The following is a 15,384-nucleotide window of genomic DNA, read 5'->3' on the forward strand; positions in this document are numbered from 1 at the left end:
CCACTAGGCATTTATGGCTCTTTTTGAAGCCAGGACCGGCTGTGGCAAAATATCTCTTTATTTGTATTGATATCAGTAGGATGAAAAGGCTGCTCTAACCATTCTCATATGCACAGTTCTTTGTTATTTTGTTAAGACTAATAAGGAAGTCATGTGATATTTAAGAATTGGCGCATTCTTCACTGAGAAGACTGCCCAAAATAAGGGTCACAGCAGAGTATTTTACATTACTGAAAGCAACGCAACTTTACTTTTAGTCTCTTTTTCTTTGTTTGAATTAATGATTTTTGCCTAGTGATTTAACAAATTTCTCTTTTACTATAATAAACACTAGCTTATGTTTCCTCACTGCACCTAAAGCCGCTCATTCCTCAAGCTGTGCCTAGAGAATCAGGAGAACAAGCAGAACCAATAGCAGGTGCCCAAGAAGAGGGGCTGATGCTGATGCTGACCACAAGGAAAATCCTAACCGGGTCAGCCGGAGAGCACAAGTGTATACCGCCGCAGAATCACGCCCGTGAAAGCACTTAGAAATCAGCACAACACTATCCCGAGGGAAAACGAAATCAACAAAGGGGAACAAAAAGGTGATGAAGATAATGAAGGTTGATGATGAAGGAAAATGATAAAGATGATGACAAAGGTGAAGATGATGGTGATAATGATGGTGATGAAGATGACAGTCTGGATTCTTTCAGCATCATTTAGCATCTCATGCCATGCACAAGGCCCTCTAAAAGAAGAAAAAAGACCAAAAGAGTTAATACAAGTAGCTGGGCGCAGTGTCTCATGCCTGTAATCCCAACACTTTGTGAAGCCGAGGCAGGTGGATCACCTGAGGTCAAGAGTTCGAGAGCAGCCTGACCAACATGGTGAAACCTTGTCTCTACTAAAATACAAAAATTAGCCAGGCGTGATGGCACATGTCTGTAATCCATGCTACGTGGGAGGCTGAGGCAGGAGAATCGCTTCAACCTGGGAGGCAGAGGTTGCAGTGAGCTGAGATTACACCACTGCACTCAAGCCTGGGCAACAGAGCAAGACTCTGTCTCAAAAAAAAAAAAAAAAAAAAAATCGGTTAAGATGAGCACTCTGCCCTCAGTGAGCTTCCAGGCCAGGATGGGAGGCAAAGCAAGAAAATACATACAACATAAGAAAAGACTGTCGAAAAGACAGGGTTTTCTCCTGCTCAAAACAAAGGTTCTTAACCTTTGATTTTCTGGTCTAGTTTGACAGTAGATTTCATCCACAGAGTCTAGCCCCTTGGTCACCCTTTGCCACTATGCAACAGGTTCATTCATTCATTCATTTATGGAACAACGATTTGTTGTTGTCTAGCCCCAGGTGGGGCAATGGACTCCCAGTGCTAGGAGAAACCCTGGGCTTCCACCTTCGTGGAGTTTCCAGCAGAGCTGCCGTATGGGCTTGCTTCCTACCTGGCCGCGCTCTTTTATGTGCTCATGAAGCAAAGTGTTCGCACAGTCCTCAAATTATGAAATCTTTCTTTGGTGCCAGCTTACTATTAAATTACGCCTTTTACCTCCTTGTAGCAGACGGTGACAGTGCCACTCAACATCACATTCTGTCTGCTCAGTGCTGTGTTGGGAATTTCCTCACTGTAAAACAAATTAAGTTTATGCATTCCCCAAAATGTGACAGGTCACCTCTGAAGGACTGAGGCCACACACACCAATTGAGAAATACTGTCCTGAAATATAGGAAGGCAAATTCAGTCCATACTCTTAGTGTACTGACTGCCTCCCAGGATTCTGGATTTGTAGAGCACTGTCACAAAAACACTTCCCCATCACCTTAAATCCATTAAACTCTGTATTTTAAAGAGGAAATGTAATTCATCTGATCCTGATTTGTTTGCACTTATTACAGCATTGTTTTGAAGAAGCTCATATGCAAAAAGCCTTTTTCATCAGCTTATTCAAGAGCTTTTCTCTTCAAAGGGAAGAAAAGAATCAGACAGTGTTTATCAAGGGTAAACAAACCAAGGCCTTAAATAAAAATCCAAGAGTATTTCTTAAGCCTGAACTCACCAGGAGCCAAGGAGGTTTGAAACTTAAGGTCCCTCCTCCCTCTCTTGGAAAAGGAGTGAGACCCAGAATCAATGGCCCTGCCTTCCCTGGGGAAGCTACTGAGGCTTGCTCTCATGCTGTCACTGAGCAAACCTTACTGCATGCTCCAGAGCTGGGATGTGTGTTTGCAGCAGCCAATAAACACTCCTAATGATGCGCTCAACAAAAGCCCATATCTTGAGCCTTGTTTTCGCTTTTCATGTTGTTTTGCTCAGTGAAAGGATCAAAGCAATGAGGCTACTTTTCCTTCGCTCAATCAGACAGGAGTTCTTTGAAGTAAATGTGTTATTTTGCTTTTGCTTTTTTCCTTTTCTCCTTAAGGAAGAACCTTGATAATCAGAGGCTGACTTTGTAGATTTCCTTAATACGCCTCCCTTAGCAGGTGCACGTGTCTCAGGAAGACGAGTCTGCAATATCTTTTTGCTCGGATTTCCCCTTCTTCTTTTCCACTTGATGAGGGCCATTGGGTGGGTTTTAATGTGCCCAGGATGGTTGAGAACATCTAAAGACAACATTATCCATTCATCAAGAACATATGAAAATGAAGATACAAGAGTTCGGATGAACAGAAAAATAAATCAGGGGATTTTGAAAAGGCATTTGTAGTTACAGCTCAAGGCTGTCTTGTTTTAAAAAAAAAGTATCAAAATAATTCCATTAATGATTATCTCAAAAGCAAAATGATGCTGAAAGCTTGTTACTATGGTTCTTGCTTCCACAGGGAATTCAAAATACCTTATAGAAAATAATGGGATGGTGAATAAAAAAAGATAAAGAAGTCAAGCTGAGCATGATGTCTTCAGGAGCCGTTCAGTGGCATATACTGTACAAAACCAGAGTTTCTCAAAGAATGGGTATTTTTCTAATGGGTGATAATAATAAAAGCAGCTAATGTGTATTGAACACTTACTATGAGCTAGTCATTGTACTGTTTTCATGTACTATCTCTTTTAATCTTTATATGAACCCTGTCAAGTGCTAGCATGCTATCAATCCCAATTTGCGGAAGAGAAAACTGAACCTCAGAATGCCCAAGTAACAGAGAAAGAACCCAACCCAGATCAATATGATGCCAAAGCCCAAACTCTTGACCACTGCAAATGTGGTTTATCAGAAACCCGTTATGTATATTCATTCTATTCATAGGCTGAAGTCACATCTGTCCTGGTTAAGCAAACTGAAGCAATAATCTGACTTGGACAAAATTCTTTTTTCACTGTTAATTAGCGCAAAGAAAGAGAAATTGTTTTAGAGACTTTTTCAGGCATTCCTTCAACAATCCCTTTTGTATAGTGGTAGTATAGACCTACTTCCCTGTACATTTTCCCTATCAAAACTTGAGTAAGATTGCTAAAACCTATCAAACTCTACACCTAAAATGCCAGCATTTTCTCATATGTAAATTAGACCTCAGAAAGTTTTTTCAAAATAAAGATCCCAGAAATTCAATAGGAGATGTTCCCAATATGTTTTCAGCTTCACCATTTCCTAGATTTTATGTCAAATTGTTATTAAGTCAAACTATGTGAGATTGCCATTTGTGTATGTCTGTCAGTTCCATACAGATTTCTTTTAAGTATTTTGTTTGTTTTTGAGACAGAACCCAGGATGGAGTGCAGTGGAGTAATCTCAGCTCACTGCAGCTCTGGGATTATAGGTTTGCGCCACCACGCCCGGCTAATTTTTGTTTTTTTAGTAGAGACGGGGTTTCACCATATTGGCCAGGCTGGACTCGAACTCCTGGCCTCAAGTGATACACCTGCCTTGGCTTCCCAAAGTGCTGGGATTACAGGCATGAGCCACTGTACCTGACCTTTTTGTAAGTTTTAAATAGTGTTAACCCACTTGTGCAATGTAATCTGCAGCTATTCTCACCTATTGTCTTAGTAATACATTTTGATTTAGAAAAACATTTTCTTTGCCAGCAAATGCATCAGGGGAATGGAATTTCTTTAATTGTGTTCCTTTCTTTTTCTTTTTAAATTTCATTTTATGTATTTATTTTATTTTATTTTATTTTATTTTATTTTATTTTTTGAGACAGAGTCTCACTCTGTGCGGTTGCTCAATCCCTGCTCACTGCAACTTCAGCCTCCCAGGTTCAAGTGATTCTCCTGCCTCAGCCTCCTGAGTAGCTGGGATTATAAGCGTGTGCCACCATGCCCAGCTAATTTTGTATTTTTAACAGAGACAGGGTTTGACCATGTTAGCCAGGCTGGTCTTGAACTTCCAACATCAGGTGATCTGCCCGCCTCAGCCTCCCAAAGTGCTGGGATTACAGGCAGGAGCCACCGCGCCTGGCTGATTATGTTCCTTTCTCATAGTTTTTTTTTGTTTTTTTTTTTTTGTTTTTTTTTTTTAATCCTGAACACTCAGCTGGACTGCATTTCCCAGATTCCTTGGCAGTTAAGTCACAAGTAACCCTGTGACTGAGTTCTGCCCAATAGAAGGTAAGCAGAAGTGATGTTTATCAGTTCTACATATGGCCTCCCAAAACCTCCTAAAAGTTATGTTCCCCTCTTTTTCCCCATCTATGGCCTGGAAAGTGAAATATTATGGGGCCTTTGGCTAAGGCACAAGACAGAAGAAACTCGAGTCTCAGAATCAGAGTGTGAAAAACCTGACAGACCACCATGTGAGAGGAGAACAGAATTAAACTTCTGTTGTGTTAAACCACTGAAATATGAGAACCTACTAGTGAAACTAGGGTTACTTTTACTAACAGTCTTTCTTTCTTTACCTTTCTTCCTTTCAGTAACATTTACTGCAGATTTTCTATGACCCTTAGAGACCATTCAATGTATCAAAATGAAGCAAATGGCTCTTCAAAGAGGTGCTATGGAAATATATTCAAGGTTACTGCAGCAAATACACTTCCTGTTTGTAGAACACATCTGTTATCTGCTGCCCATCATTGATTCACCCTCTTCCTGGGAACAATCTCCCTATATTTCCTTTGGGAAACCATCCCTCCTCCCTACCTAACCATGTGATTTAGGTGAGGTTGAAACCCCCAACAATGTGTAGGCCCTGATCAGCTTTAGCCAACCAGTATCTCCTGACCCTCTGGCTCTAGGGATCGGCCAGTGACACACGAGGGGATGAGGGGGCATCATTGAATCCTTCCAGCAAGGAAAGATTTCTCATCCTCTGCAAAAACTAGTGCAAGAAGACCCTCTCTCTAAACCTGGAGAATGTACTGCATTGATGTTACAGCCTGGAATTCTGCAGCCATCTTGCTGCTGCTAAAGATAAGCTGGTCTGCCAGGACTGTGTGAAGCCTGCTCCATGAAGAAAATCTGAGGGTCTTGGAGGACCTCATCTCACTATCTGGATCTGACTGCTGGTCTTCTGGACTTCTCAACTTTATGGGCTATTACTCTCTTATTGTTCAACCAACTAGAATTCAGTTTTCAGTTGTAAATCACGTTACTTTGTTATTCATTCATTTATTCATTCAATCATTCATTCTGAATTTGGCTCAGTAAAGAAGGATGCCAATTTGTATGTACCAAGGAAAACTCAATACTGAAAACTCAATATGGAAATGCACATACTATTTTCTGCTTTATGAAGATTGCTTTTCTTCTCTTACAATTACTAAAGCTTCCAAACTGAGCCTACCTATAGTAGCACAATGGTTCCTGCAATGATAATTGAGCCTCAGTGTTCTGGAAGAATTCAAGCTAGACCACTGCTGATTGTCAAAGAAATCCATCAAGTGCTTTATGAGTATTGTATTTATTTGTACATCCTGTACTGTGATACATACTCATTATGTAAGTTAGAGTTATAATAATTTATTCTAATACATCATGTTTTCAAATATTATACAGAAAAATAACATGTAACTCTAGATCAGGTGATGTTGTACCCCAGAGACCTTTCACCAACTACTCTTGTACTTTGGCTGAAGCACAGCTCACTCTCCTCATGGCACTGGCCTTCAGGCCTTTATTCATTCACTCATTCTGAAATTTGGTGGACAAAAATTGATGACTTGTAAAAACTAGAAAATTGACTCCAAAAGGAGCTCATGATACTGAGCATGCCATTGAACCTGCAGCTATTTTTGTTTTATTTTTATTCAACCCTTCCTCATCTTTACTGCCTATGTAAGTTAATACACTTTCGGCAACAAGTGACAAAAGAAAAAAAACAACCCAAAATGACTTAATCAAAAGTAACAGAGAATTTATTTGCTCTGGTGACCGAAATATCTGAGGTAGATCTGGCTTCCAGTGTGATTGAACCTAGGGGTTTCTACAGTGCCAGCTGATTCTCCCATTCTCACTTTCTGTCTCTTGTCTGTTCTCTTCTGTGGCCACTCTCAGGCAGGCTCTCTTCATGTGGTGGTGCTCAGCAGCTGCATTCTCATCACAGCTTCAAAGCCAGTCGAACAGAACCTTCCCCAAAGGCTCTGCTTGGCTCTAACGCCCATTGCTAAGCCAATCTCTGTGGCTAAGGGTGGGGGACATGCAATGCTCTGACTGGCCAGGCTCATAGTATTCACACAGTCAGCCCTCCATATCCGTGGTTCTGCATACATGGATTCAATCAACCGCAGATCTAAAATATTTGTTTAAAAAATATTCCAGCAAGGGGGCAACAAGGAAGTTCTTAAGAGCACAGCTGGAAAGAAGCTGAGTTACAGACATCCTGCCAAAATAATTTCTTCATGCCAAAATAATTTCTTCAAAGCCCAGACTTGCCGTACCCTGTAACCTCAAGACTCTGCTCAGGGAAATTAGCAGAGCCATTCTCAAAACCAACCCATCAAACATGACCCAGTTTGCAGCAGTTTATTTTAAAGAACTTATTAGGTATAGAGAAGGGAATACTTCTCTGGATGAAGTGGTCAGAGGGAACAGAATCTAAAGTACCCACACACATGGAAAAATCTACAGACAAAGACAAGGACAATGCAACTGGAAGAGGATATAGTGACAAAACCACCCAGTTTCCATCAATTTATGCTGAGCTAGGCACTGAGAAAACTGAAGCAGTTTGTGTTCCTTCTTCCAAACCAGCCACCCCTAAGACTACTACCCCACCCTCATAACCATCTCCAACAGCTGTTTCACCAGAGTTTGCCTATGTCCCAGCTGACACAGCTCAGTTTGCTTCTCAGATATTAGCAATGGCAGCAAGTGAAGCAGGACAACCACCACCATATTTTAACATGTGGACCCCTTATTGTCTAACTGATAAGAATCAACAAAATCACCCATCACTGCCACCTGCACCTGGGCCTTTTCCCCAAGCAACTCTCTGTCTATCTAATCCTAAGGATCCACAGTTTCTGCAGCATCCAACAAAAGTCACTTCTCCAACTTACAAGATGATTGAAGATAGTAAGACCAGTGCCCCACCTTTTATCTTAGTAGGTTCAAATGCTCAGAAAGCACAGGAATGGAAACCTCTTCCTGGACATGCTGTTGTTCCAAAGTCAGAAGTCTTGAAGAGTTATGCTGTAGCATAAGTGCCCATTGCTGTTCCTGCAGATAAGAAATTCCAGAAACATAGCTTAAGTCCCCAGAATGCTCGTCTTGCTACAAGTGGACAAGATGTCCCCAGGCCAGAGAGCCTTGTTTTCCTTCTGTTGCTCTCTCAGTAGAAAGTGTAGCTTTAAAAAGTTCAGGATCTGGTGACAACTGTGCTCCCTTTGGAAGTTATAGTATTGCTTGGGAGATAAATGTGACTCCTGCTCACAAAGTTCGCAAAGCAGAAACTTAAAACTCATCCGGAAATGACACTGTTTGGGTCAACAAACGTTCAGGGAGGAGTCTGCCACCAAGAGTAACGTATCAATAAACTTCATACAGTATAAAAAAATATATATTCCACAAAGGTTTGGAAAGCAAAACTTGAATTTGCCGCGCAACAAGTACTAGGATGAATCCACACACATGAAGTGATGTGTAGGCATTGTGTTAGGTATTATAAATAATCTAGAAATGATTTAAAGTATATGGAAGGATGTGCGTAGGTTATGTGCAAATACTACACCAGGTTATATCAGGGACTTGAGCACCCACGGATTTTGGCATTTGTGGGGGTCCTGGAACAAATCCCCTATGGATACTGAGAGACGACTGTAAATCCTCTGGAGCAGATGGACTGAAAATGACGCTGTTTCTTTCAGAAAAGGGAATGAGGGAATGGACACTGGATGCCTGTATTAGGGCCCTTAACATTAGCTGCCATAACAAGCAATCCCACATATCCATGGCGTGGCTCAACAATCAGTTGTATTTTTCACTCGTGCAAAGTCAAATGCAGAGATGTTCTGGTTGGGCAGCTCCCTTGGCAGCTCTCCACCAGCACTGACTCAGGAAACCAAGCCTCTTCCATCTTGGGCATGCTGCTACCCACATCACATAGTCTCCAAGGTTGTTGTCGAAGGGGCAAAGTGAACTGGATGAAGCATAACTGCTCTCAGCTGCCTTGGCCTTGAAATGACCCAGCAATCTGCCCTTGCATTCACTGGTGAGAACTTAGTCACGTGGCCCACACAGATGCAAGGGGGCTGGGAAATACAATTTAGCCACGTGCCTAGGAAGAGGAAACAGATTTGTGGCCACCTGGCTTATCTTTGATACAAAGGCAAACACAATCCATTTCAAATACACAGCCAGAACTGCCCACTGGCTCTACTCTGGTCAAACATTGAGTCAGGGCCAGCAGCGTCCTGAGAGGTGATCTGGTTCCACTCTCTAATTGAACAGATGGAAAAGTAAGAAAAAAAGGGCCTTTCCCAGATCACTAGACACTGATGTAAAGCACATGGATTTAACTAAATGTCTCGAAAAGGAATAAAGAGGCATTCCCTCTCTGCAGATGCCAGAAACGCCTTCCAACTACCAACTTACAGAATCTTGCTCTTATCAAGAATGAGATAGTAGAAATGTGGTGGGTTTTATAGCCAGATAGCCCTGAATTCAAATCCTAGTTCTATCTCCTTCTAGACTGAACAAAGAGTTAAGCTCTCTGAGCCTCAATTTACTCATCGGCTCAACCACAATATTCCACAAGCATTCAATTCCTACTCTCTTCTTCTTATTTCCTACAGTAACACCAGTGATTCCTAGCATTCTCCAGGAGTGACTGATAGTTACTCTTGGGCCCAAGAGTATAATATCTTTTTCCCAACTTTTTTATCATCAGGGCACTAAACCCAAAAATACTTCCACAGAAATCTGTAGAAGCTCTGAGGGTGAGGAAGTATCTCTTTGTAGAGGTGAATTAACCTTTGTATAGTAAACATTTTACTCCCAGAATGTACTTTGCTGATTCAATTATCACGGTTCCTGCTAGAACGTGGCTAGCTAAGCTGAAAATGGAGATATACTAGCTTCTCTCCAGGTCTTAAACAAGAATAATCACTTCTTCGTAGGAGGAAGTGGCTCCATTCTTGGAGGTGACCAAATTCTAGATCCTTTGCGAGCCTGTGCCTGGTAGACTACCATCTAGCAGGAGACCTCAACTCGCCGTTTGAACAGACCCTGACTCTCACTCCTCAGGCCAAAAGTGCACACCATGACTAAAGCATTAAACAAACTGTCTGACTCCATGTTTCCAGGTCCTTTCTAAGGAAACCAAGCTGTTTGCAAAGTCAAGGCCTTGACCAGTCTCAGTAGGACCAGACCAGGAGACTAGCTTTGTTTCCAACACCAACAGCCACCCCAGGGCTGTGCACAGCAGAGGCTCCCCCACCCTAGACAGCTCCCCAAACTCAGGATGGTCCTTCCCTTCCTTAACTCATCAAAACTTAACTTTGTTGCATGGCTCATTCCCTCTGATCTTTGCCAAGCTCTCAATCAGCCAACCAACTTGATAATGTGATTCAAGGCTGCCAGTGATAGCATTTCCCAAAGATCAAACGTTCCTTTAAACAGAGGCCTCTTTGAGACAAACCACCTGCTTCAACCCCAGAAAAGTACATCTGAAAAGTAAGTTTGGTTGAGAAGGCATTTCTCTATCTTGGGAATTCTATCAGTTTAGCTTTGTCTAAAAGTATGCTATATCACAAAAATTGACCTCAGGTCTTGAGGCATTCAGTGATTCCTCAAGGAACATGGCCACAGACACTGTCTGAATTCCCTCCACATTGAATTAAGCTTCTGGGCAGGGGGCATTATAATCGTAACACATTCATCATATTTTGCATTTGCTTGCCAGGCTACACAAAAGGTCATTATAAAGTTTCTTAAATTTCGTTTGGATGTTTCTTAGAGGAGGTCTGCATTGTGTCTATCCACACTTTTGGGAACATTATGGTTTCCTCTTCATAATACCAGCTTTTTAAAAGGCGTGCCTTTATTTCCTTCTGTTTCCTTTTGCTGGCCTTCAGAGACCGAACCACAAAAGTGTGCCTGAAGTGTGGAAAGTGAAAACTGAGAAAGAAACATATTCATTCCACTTTGGGTTAGTTACTCTACAACTGACTCCTGCTTTTAAAAGGTACGTCGTGGTATTACGGGGATGACAGAGATTTCTGTTCAGGATCCTGTCTGATAGGCTATAATTCAGGGCTTACTGAGAAAACAGTTAAGGGAACACTTCCTGGAGGAGCTCGCCACCCTCCCACGGGCCCTAAACCTTGATGATTTGCACCCCAAAATAGATCAGCACACATACCTCACTCCTGCCTCATTTCAGTTCCAGTCACACCTGGATCTTACTTGCATTTCATAAGCACTCAAATACTGGGGACCTTTCTTAGTAACAGACCTGCTTACATTTCTATTAGGCAGACAAGGCACTGAGAGCTGAGGCCACTAACTCAGAGAACTGACCTCTAAATAGAAAGAGTCCTTGTTTTCATGCAGGCTAGGAGGGATGGAATCAATGTCTGTTCAACGCTCTGCCTCCCTGCACCGTGAGACAGCTCATACAGCAGAGACAGCCCTGGCTGGGGAGTCAGGAGACCTAGGACTCTGCCAAGAACAAGATGTGGTGTGACTTTCTGCAACCTACTGTCACAGCCTCAATTTCCTCTCTTGCAAAATGAGGTGGAGTGGGGAGAGTTTGGTCTAGGTCAAACTCAACCTTTCTGTTGCTGGGAGGTGGTGTGGGGGAGGTTTTCCCTTCCAAGAAACAGAAGAGAGGTTGGATCCTCTCCCTAAGAAAACATGCAGGGACCCAAATGTCACATAAATTGACGGCTTGGGAGTATTAGCTTAATAACCCTCAAGGAAGGTATTCTTAAAACCTTCTCTAGTAAAATGACAACAAAATAGTTGATTCTTCTTTTCAAAAACCTGATGGTCATCCTTGAGTGTTTTTACTCTTACCTCTGCCCACCCCAACATCTAATCCACCTCGATTTCCCCACTGTGCTAATGACACAAGACAGATCCAAAGGCCCAGGCACCCCCATCCATGCTGCCACAGCATCTGTCACACAGACACCTCTCCCTCTGATCTCCTACAGCCCATCAGTGGATTCTCCCTGCCCCCAGAGCTGGAGAGCTACTCTGCCCGGTGGCTTTCTATGGCTCTTCATGGTGAGGCTCTGGCTTGATCTCCCACCAGATTACCACCCAGCCTCATCCTTCTGCTTTCTGTTTCTTGTATTTGCCAAACTTGTTCCTACTTCAAGGTCCCTCTGCCCCTAGAGCTTCACATGGCTTTAAGGTCTCCATTCAAAGGCCCCCTTCTGGGAGAAGCCCTCCTACAGTTACTGGCTTGCCCGTCTTCCTGCCCTGGTGTTGTCACAGCACATATCACTGACTGGAATGATCCCATTTGAATAACCTTTCCTCATTTATCTTGTGTACGTCTGTTCCCTCCTTCTTCCACTCCTGCCACCAAAATGTAAGTTCTGCCAGAGGAGGGTCCCTACCTGTCTTGTTCACTCTGTAGTCTGGCTATGGTGGCTATATACTATGTATTTGCTAAACTAATTAAATAAATTATAGTCAAGTCATTCCTTTTCTATCGTGTAATAAGACTAGTAGACTGGCTCCTGTTTTTAAAAATATTTCCATTGATTTTCATGAAGACATCAGTAGAATGCCATTAATATCGCCCCTAGGATTTATTTCTCCAGATTAAATTTCTCTTATTCCTCTAATCTTTCTCACCAGCCTTACTCCTATCCTCTTAATCACTTTCCAGGGCCTTCCCTGGAGGCTCTCCAATTTCTCCTTGTCCTCCTGAGAAGCTGAATAACCTTGTTCTTACTGGGACCCACAGTGAACCTACAGTGGGGGTGGGGCAACAATTCTGCATGGCAGAGGGCTTAACAACGGAGGTTTCCTAAGCTGGCATAGATTCAGATGCAACCACGTTCTAGCTCAATGACCTTGAGTGTGTCACTTCCTCAGCTTTGGTTTCCTCCTCTGTAAAACAGGGCTGACAAAAATATCTCAAAGAGCAGTCTGTGGGGACGCTTCCAGGAGCTTTCTCCAACAAAGCACGTCGCGTAAGGCCTGATGCACACCAACACCTCAGTAAATTACAACTACTTACTAATAAATTAGCTAAAACTATAACCACTTTAACTAAACAGGGGACCATGCAGGATACTGAGCTGTATGCAGGCAACGCTCTACATGGTTTCAGATGTTGTAGGTGAAAAGAAAGGGTAAGCGAGAAGAAAGATTATTTATGAAAACCCTGAATGAAGCAAAGGGGGCATGAAAGACTGTCTAAAGCCCGTTCCTGGAGTGACAGGCACGAAACAGACTTCACTAATTGTAGTGTCCACAGTGAAAGAGCCACCTGAGCGTGCAATAGAAGCAAGCGTAGGGGGCAAAAGGCTCACCTGCCTGAAGGGAAAGAACACCTCCTTTTCATTCCTGGAAGATGAGCTCACACAGGGATGTCATCCAGGGTGTCACACACCTGCCTTTTCAAATGCAGAGCACTCCTCAGCCCTGGAAGGAGTGGCAGAGACTTGACTCCTCCTTCGGAGGCCCCAGGACCTGCTCAGAGATCCTTGTTAATGGAAGCCTCGTGGCCCCAGTTGGCAGAGATTCACTGAGAGATACACAAGCACCAAACTCAGAAAGACTATTTTTAGTAGGTTTATGTTTAGAGCACACACTTCCACAATGACCCAGCACGATGGGGCAATTCTGAGGGCCCACCAGAACTGATGCACTGCAAAAGCAGTGGGTGGACCTCAGGGTGCTTAGAGATCAGGATCCATCAGACCACCCGAGCAGTGGAGTAGTAAGCGGCTACTAAACAGAATCAATGGGATCCCTATGCTCTGACATAGAATGATGTCCAAATATGTAGACAGAAGTAAGGTGCAAAACTCTCTGTAGGGTAAGGGTCAGGGAGAACTGTGCCTCCCTCCTCTCCAGGAGGAGACCTGCAGCAAAGCCTCACATCTCCTTCCACTCCTGACTCAGCCTCCCCAGGAGAGCTGGCCATGCCCTGCACCATGTGTCTTAGAGCGCAGGGAGGTGGGGGAAGTGCACGAGGCCCCCTAGGTCTCACATTGCCTATTCTAGGCATAGCAGGGGCTCACACCATCTCTCAGTCCCTTTCCTGGGCTTCTCGTCTCCAGCAGGGAAGTAGGCAAGAGGAAGTGAGCAGACCCATGCTTTCTCCCTCAGGCCCAGCTTCTCCTCTGACATCACGGTGGGTGGGTCAGGCCAACTGTGCCCTGTGAGCCTGGCTGTCTCCAGTTCAAGGTGCCATGTGGCCATCCCCTTACCAGAGAGCTGTCAAAAACATAAAAGCTGGGTTGGTGCAATGGTTCACGCCTGTAATCCCAGCCCTCTGGGAATCTGAGGCAGGAGCATTTCTTGAGGCCAGGAATTCAAGACCAGCCTGGGCAACATAGAAAGACCCCGGTCTCTACAAAAGATAAAATGGATTAGCTGGATGCAATGGTTCATGCCCATAATCCCAGCACTTTAGGAGGTCAGTGCAGGAGGACTGTTTGAGCCCAGGAGTTTGAGGTTGCAGTGAGCTCTTATGGTGCAACTGCACTCCAGCCTGGGCAACAGAGTGAGACCTTGTCTCTAAAAGGCATAAAATTTAAAAGGATGAGTAGGGGTGTGGCGAACAGATCCCGAGAATGATGTTCAATTGCCCTGGCCCATTCGTGTGCAATTTCCTCCGCTGACTGTGGGCTGGCCTAGTGACTTGCTTTTAACCTACAGAACATGCCAAAGTGGTAGGATAGCACAGTGTGATTGGTTCCTTCAGACAGAGTTTGCATCTCGCTGGCACACTCTGAACCTAGCTGGCTGGGAGAAAGCAAGTTACTGTGTGCAGAGCTGCCCTATGAAGTTGCCCACATAATATGAAATGGAGGGCGGCCTCTAGCTGACAGTCATAAGGAACGGAGGTCTCCAGTCTAAGAGCCCACAAGAAACCAAATCCCACCAACAACTGTGCGAAGTGAATCCTTCCTCAATGGGGTCTCAGATGAGTCTCCAGCCTTGGGTGATTCCTTGATTACTGACCTGTGAAATACCCTGAGGCAAAGGATGCAGCTCAGTGGTGTCTGACCCCTGTAAGATAATAGATGTGTATGAGTTTGTCAGTAAGTTCATGGTAATTTGTTACATAGCAATAGGCAACAAACAAGAGAGCATTACTTGCCATTACTTTCAATGGCAAAAACTGCAATTACTTTTGCACCAGCCTAATAAAATGAGAGTTCGTATAGCACGGTGGTTAAGAGCCCAGGCTTAGAGCCTGACTGCTTGGATTCAAATCCTGCCTCCCCCTTCAACCTCTTTGTGTCTAAGTTTCCTTATCCTTAGATGGAGTGTGGTACTCGTCCCACGCCACGGCCTGATGGTAAGGATAAAAAAAGTTAATTCTGCTAGAGTGCTTCGAACAACATGTGGCCCCTCGTCAGAGCCCAGGAAAGTGGTTCATGCCTGTGTGTGTTCACTCCTTGCTCTCACTCCTAAACTATCAGAGCTATTTTCTCTAAGGAGGATTATTGTGGCAATTTTCACATTCTAGGACACACATTTTATGCTCTTTTTTTTCGTAGCAATGAGCTTTTTTATTATTTTATATGTGGAAAAAATGATAAAGTTCTTTTAAAAATTCACATTAACTTCCTGTTAGACCCTTATAAGGATGAAATCTCTCCCAAGTTCCTATAAAAAAACAAAATTCCATGCAAGCCAGCTTAAACAAAATGGGGATGGCCTTGCAGGGTGGACTCTGAGGTATGACACAGAATAGAAAGTTAGGAAATGTTCAGGGGTCTTGGAGGAAGCTGGGCCCAGGGACTGAGAGCGTGGCTGGATCCAGGTGGACATGGCCTTTGGCTCTCTCTTTGGCCACATGGTCTCTTTTTGCACCTCTCCTT

The 15,384-nt window shown here is 43.6% G+C and overlaps 1 pseudogene; it reads left to right on the forward strand.

Annotated features, from left to right (window-relative positions):
- The first annotated feature begins 6,963 nt into the window (after positions 1 to 6,963).
- Positions 6,964 to 7,823, forward strand: LOC105543972 (annotated as a pseudogene).
- Positions 7,824 to 15,384: the final 7,561 nt, after the last annotated feature.

Source organism: Mandrillus leucophaeus, unplaced genomic scaffold (genome assembly GCF_000951045.1).
Source record: "Mandrillus leucophaeus isolate KB7577 unplaced genomic scaffold, Mleu.le_1.0 Scaffold296, whole genome shotgun sequence".
Classification (NCBI taxonomy): Eukaryota; Metazoa; Chordata; class Mammalia; order Primates; family Cercopithecidae; genus Mandrillus; species Mandrillus leucophaeus.